This window comes from Notamacropus eugenii, chromosome 5, assembly GCF_028372415.1.
Source record: "Notamacropus eugenii isolate mMacEug1 chromosome 5, mMacEug1.pri_v2, whole genome shotgun sequence".
NCBI classification, from domain to species: domain Eukaryota; kingdom Metazoa; phylum Chordata; class Mammalia; order Diprotodontia; family Macropodidae; genus Notamacropus; species Notamacropus eugenii.
Genome location: NC_092876.1, coordinates 10490722 through 10497600, shown reverse-complemented (window position 1 = coordinate 10497600; position 6879 = coordinate 10490722).

Below are 6879 nucleotides of genomic sequence, written 5' to 3'. Positions count from 1 at the left end.
TGAAAGACTTCTTTAGTACAAGGACTTTAACCACAAGAATGTTTTATAAGAGCTGAAATAAATAGGATGGAACTTATCACTATGCTTCAGTTCCTAAAAGGAAGGGGTACTGCTGATCCAAGGAGAATCTCAGCGCCCACCTCTGGCTGGATGTGTAACTCCTGGCCACCCCTGATATTTTCATAAACGTATACTCCCTGGAACCTCATCTTATTCTGTGCTTCATTGTGTGCCCTGAAACAATGCTCAGAAATCAGGATCAACCCCATCTAGAGCAGAGACAGATGACAGGCTCTGTCTCCTCTTTTCTTCCCTCTCCCCTACCCCCAAATCTCCTTCAAAACCTGTTCTTGATCTTAAATTATTAATGCCAACGTATGACCCTCAAAAAAAAATGGTGGTTCATGCCTCCACAAATCTCCAGGCCAGAAATCGAACACACTAAGGCATATACCTGGACCCTTCCCATGCTAATTCTAGAAGATGTGACTAATGAGGTCATTGCAGTGACTCTGATGAGAAGTTAAAATAGATGAACTAAGGTTTAGATTGTGATAGTGGAGAGGTGTTAATGTATGACCACAGTGGGGATATGGAGACAAGAATCAGGCAGAGGGCTACACCCCTTCTCCAGTAGTCGAATGATTATGGTTCTGAATTGGAATTGTTAGGATCAGAATTCAGAAGGCTAAGACTACCTTGAGCAAAGCCCACAACTAACATGAGATGGATGGGGCTTTGCCCCAGCAGAACAACATGGAATGGAGGATTTGCTTCCTCTGGAGAATGGGGTGAAAAAGATGTTTTTACTCTGGCATACTGCCACTTTCAGGTCTCAGTTTGTGGACCTCTGCCAGTCACTGAATGGCATAACTTCCCTTAGCAATCCCTAGTTTTCTATCCAGGGAAGCCTATTCCAGGCTATGCCTTTTCTCTCTCTACTAAAGTAGACCTGTGTTCAGGCTGTTCTGCCAGAGGGTGACAACTACATTATCCCTAATAATAACTATTTTTCACCCACCTATTCCTGGTAATAGCTTCTGGACAAAATTTGATTATATTTTGGTTTTGGCCAGAAGAATCAAGCTTCTAGCTTTCCTAGCGGAGCTTTATTTAAAATTTTATTTATTCGTTAGTTTTTAGTTTTCAACCTTCACTTCTATAAGATTTTGAGTTCTAAATTTTCTCCTCCTCTCTCCACTCCCCCATCCCCAAGATAGTATGCAATATGATGTAAACTATTATTGTACAATCATATTAAACATATTTACGCATCAGTCATGTTGTAAAGAATTAGAATCAAAGGAGAAAACCAGGAGAAAGAAGAAATAGCAACAACAACAAAGGAAAATGTTATGGTTCATTCTGCATTTTGACTCCACCATTCTTTCTCTAGATTTCAGTAGCATTTTCCTACATGAGTATTTTGGATTCTCTTAGATTCTTGTATTGTTGAGAAGAGCTAAGTCTATGAAAGCTGGTCATTGCACATTGTTGCTGTTACTGTGTGCAATATTCTCCTGATTCTGCTCATTTCACTCAGCATCAGTTCATGTAAGTCTTTACAGGTTTTTCTGAAGTCCACCTGCTCATCATTTCTTATAGCACCATAGTATTCCATTACATTCAGGTACCACAACTTGTTCAGCCATTCTCTGGTTGATGGGCATCCCTTCAATTTCCAATTATTTGCCACTGTACGAACAGCAGCTATAAATATTTTTTTTTTGTACTTGCAGGTCTTTTCCCAATTTTTATGATCTCTTTGGAATATAGACCTAGAAGTGGTATTTCTGGGTCAAAGGATATATAGAGTTTTATAGCCCTTTTGGCATGGTTACAAATTGCTCTCCAAAGTGCTTGAATCAGTTCACAACTCTACCAATGATGAATGCATTAGTGTTCCAATTTTCCCAATTTTTCTCCAACATTTATCATTTTCCTATTTTGTCATGTCAGCTAATCTAATAGTTATGATATGTTACCTCAGAGTTGTTTTAATTTGTATTTCTACAATCAATAGTTATTTAGAGAATTTTTTCCCATATAACTGTAGAAAGCTTTAATATCTTCATCTGAAAACTGCATGTTCATATCCTTTGACCGTATATCTTTTGACCATTATTTGACCAGCTGGAGAATGACTTGTATTCTTATAAATTTGACTCCGTTCTTTCTATTTTTAAGAAATGAGGATATTATCAGAAACACTGGCTGTAAAAAAATGTTTCCCAGTTTTCTGTTTCCCTTCTAATCTTGGTTGCATTGACTTTGTGCAAAAATATTTTAGGGGAAACTTCCTTGATTCCTACATTCTCCATTGTTTTTAATAAGAATGGGTGTTATCTTTTGTCAAAAGCTTTTTTTGCATCTCATGAGTTAATCATGATTTCAGTTAATTTTGTTATTGATATGGTCAATCAATCTGATAGTTTTCATAATATTGAATGAGCACAGCATTCCTGGTATAAATCATACCTCATCATAATGTATTATCCTCATGATAAGTTGCTGTAATTTCTTTACTAATATTTTTTAAAAATGTTTCTATATTCATTAGGGAAATTGGTCTATAATTTTTTTTCTCTGTTTTGGTTCTACCAGTTTAGGTATTTGTTTCATAAAAAGAATGTGGTAGGACTTTGCCTAGTTTTCAAATAGTTTGTATTGTATTGGAAGTAATTGTTCTTTAAATGTTTTGTAGAAGTCACTTGTGAATCCTTCTGGCCCTGGAAATTTTTTTCTTACGGAGTTCATTGATGACTTGTTCAATTTCTTACTCTGAAATGGGGTTATTTCAGTATTTATTTCCTCTTCTTTTAATCCAGACAATTTATATTTTTATAAGCATTCATCCATTTTATTAAGGTTATCAGATTTGTTGGCATACAGTTGGACAAAAAGCTCCTCATTATTGCTTTAATTTCGTCTTCATTGGGAGTGAATTTGCCCTTTTTAATTTTGATATGCCTGAAAGAATTCAAAAATAAATTTAAAAATAAAATAAGAGATGCAATGATTTGGTGGCTAGAGGTTGCCAGCCTGCCTGGAGTTGTGCTGAAGAATGTAAAGGTTCTGCTGCTGGTGAACACCTGCCCACTGGTGGGTGTGCTAATTGTTTGAGCTGGGGTCTACCAGTTCCCCTGACTGTACCAAGGCATGTATGGGGAAGAGTCCTGGTGTTGGTATTTGCCTGCTCCACCACCCTAGGGTTCAGGATTTATAGCTGATTTACTGAAATGGGGCTTGCCCCTGCCTTGCTGAGACACCTCCAATTCTGTACTCTTCATCTTCCACCAGAGCAAGAGAGACTTTTCCCATTAATCCCTCAAGCCTCCTAGAATAAAAGATTGCCCCATCCCATCTTTCTGATAGCTTCACTGTTCCAGGATTTTTCCCGGGGTGATTTTTTCTGGGTTTTTAGAGGTTAATAAGGGAGAATGACAGTGAATTACTGTTTACTCTGCACTTTGATTCCTGGAAGCTGACCAATTCTGCTTTTTAAAGAGTTGTTTTCTTCAGTCAATTTTTTGTAAATCTTTTCCCACTCTTTGTGCTTTCTTTACCAGGATATTGACTCTTCCCCTTATGAGTCTCATGTCACTCTCATTTCCTTTTCCCATTTTCTTCTATTTTTCTTATTTGATTTTTAAACTTCTTTTTGAGCTCTTTTAGGTGTTCTTTTGGGGCCTGAGAGCAATTGACATTTACCTTTGTGACTTTGAATGTAACCATTTCAACACTGTTATCCTCATTTAAACTTGTTTTGATCTTCCCTGTAGCCATAATAACTTTCTGTGTTCAGTTTCTCTCTCTCTCTCTCTCTCTCTCTCTCCCTCTCTCTCTCTCTCTCCCTCCCTCTTTCTTTTTGCTTCCTCATTTTGCCAACCTATTTCATGACTTGGAATTTTATATTATTCAAAGGTTGGCTACGGTCTAAAGGTAGAGGGAGGAATTTTCCAAGCTTCTTACACTGGACATGTGTATAAACACTGCTTGCGTGATGCATAAGGTGCATGAAGCCTTGCTGTTGACCTGTGCTGGAACATTAGGCCTTGCCACTGACCTCTAGGGCATGGATACTTATTTGCGCAGGAGCCTCCTCCACTGGACTCTGTTTCCATTTTACCATAGCAAGTTAGACTTGTTGGCTTTCTGACTTGTCTTGTACTACAGAATTGTTTTACACCACTCTTTTTGTTGGTACTGCTGCTTCAGAATATATTTTGTGCCATTATTTTATAGCTGTTTGGAAGTGAATTTATGAGAGTTCACGTGAGTTCATGCCTTACTCCGCCATCTTCCCTCTGCTCCTTTTCAATGCCCTTTCTCAATATCCAATGACCCATCTTAAAATTGTCTTGCATTGTTTTAATTTTTCCTAATTTTATCCATAATTTTTATTTGCTTATAAGATTCATTATTTTATCTTTGAAAAAGCTCTTTAACTTTTTCAAGGAAATCTTTTGGTAGAATTTTTAAAGGTTTTGCTTGTAGGTGTTATTCTAAGTTTGTGTCTTAAGTTTCCATTATCAAAGAAAATTTTACACTCAGCTCTCTCTCTCTCTTTCTCTCTCTCTCTCTCTCATGTTTCTTCATTTTCCAAGGAATTTCATCACTTTATACTTTATGTCACAGTTGAACTCTATTCGTCTTGGGGGTAGGGAGGTAAGCTGAAGTTCTATAGTTTGATCTGGGGACCTATACTTTCAGTGCTTCTAAAGTTGTATAATCTTGGTAGGCTTCTGGTCATATTCCTGCTGGTCCATACTCTGGTCCTTGACCACATAGGGCCTCTGATATTACATCATCACAAGATGCAAGTATTCCTCTTCATTCTGGAATTAAGAACCAGGACTAAATACTGGGTAAAAGGACTGCCAAAATGTGCCTAGTCCTGTCTCCAGGGTTAACAGTGTACACTATCATCTCTTTATGACAAGGTGTTTACCTAAACTCTTCATAATCTTTATGATCTCTGGGTGCTAAGTGATCACTGCCACTGACAGTAGCACTGCCACTGTTGTTCCTTCCACTCGCATTAGTGAATAAAGGACTTCTTGCCATCCCCATCCTAGTACCTACAGACCTATCTTTCTGCCCTTCCAAGCTCTCCTCTCATAGAAAGATGTCTTACTGTCACATTTTGTTGGTTATCTTGCTCATAATTTGATAAAGCATATTCTAAAAAAATCATTGTTTAGAAAGTTCTGTTTGGAGAGCTCATTTTGCTTGGGTATCTTGCCTTCTGCCTCCTAAATCCTTCTGTTTGGGTGCCTTCACTGTTGTGAAGAAGGAATGTGGTTCTTGGAACTGATGACTCTCATTAGGATTCATGCTTACAAAGACCTCAAGGCCAAAAACTTGGAGATAATTGGGCTTATACTTAGACTCATTTCATACTAATTCTAGAAGAAGTGAATGATGCATTCCACTGAATCAAATGAGAAGTTAAAATGAATGAAAAGTGTAGGCTATGTCACTGGAAAGGTGTTAAGGTATGACCTCTGTGGTGACATGGAGACAAGAATGAGGCAAAGGGCTCCACACTTTATCGAGCAGTCATGTGATCATGGTTCTGATTAGGAATCCTTAGAATCAGAATTCAGAAGGCTAAGACCACATTGAACAAGCACATAAGTAGCGTAAGATATATGACGCTTTGCCCCAGCAAAACAACATAGGATGGAGAATGTGTTTTCTCTGGGATTGGAAAGAATGTTTTCTCCTCTGGCATACTGTCAATTTCAAGTCTCAGTTTGCGGACCTCTGTCAGCCACTCAGTAGCATAACTACCCATAGAAATCCCCAGGGTCCCATCCTAGTAAGCCTATCCTAGGTTATGTTTTTACTCTTTCTCCTAATGTAGCACTACTTGTAGCTGTACTGGCTGTCCTATTAGAGAATTCCCATCCTCCATCCTCTAGTACTATCACTAATAACAGCAGTTTTTCACCCATGTTAAAAATTTCTGATAATTACTTGGGCACCAAATTTGACTTGATCCCTGGTTTTGACCTCAAGAATCAAGTCTCTAGCCTTCTACTTAATCCTGAATGCTGCTGAATATAAAATTGATAGTATTTGAGGAGAATGATCTCCACTATGACCTGAACTCATATCTCATGTCTAATTGGGGGAGCTAATCCTCATGTGGTCCCCATTAAGATTGAGACAATGGGCAAAATAGAACCTGAGATCTAGAGTGTGTGAGGTGTGTGAGGCTGAGCAGTGAGAGTGTCTGTATTCTAACATATGACTCATTTTGAAAAATAGATAATGAATTAAAAAAGCAGCTCAGTGGCAAGGACAATCAAAATACATGCCATTCTCACTTCTCATTATAATTCTGGGAATATGCATTCAGAGCATTTAAATGAAGAAATAAAACAGAGGGATGAGATAGTACACTGAGATGAGTGACAGCATTTTTTGTGGGAGAACCTAGATTCAAATCCTGACTTTTTCTTTTGTTGGTATATGACCTCAGGCAAAAACACTTGACCTCTCTGAGACTCAGTTTCCTCATTGATAAAATGAAGATGTTGAATTAGATGACCTCTATGTTCCATTTTAGCACTATGATCCTATAAGATAAATCAATTAAATGTATATTAATTCATAAAACATTTGGTAAATGCTTCCTGTGGGCAAGACATTCTGCTTGGTGCTGGAAATACAAAGAAAAAGGAAAAAAAGCAGGCCTTTTACTCAAGAAGCTAATACCATACTATGGAACATAAGGCAAGTGCAAATGAAGCAGAGTATTGTAAACTTGTTTCAGGGCAGGGTCTAATTCAGGTTCTGTAAGTTGTGCCACTTGACATCTGTCTTAGGTTGGGATGGCCAGCTATTAGTTGGATAAGGCCAGTGGGAGAC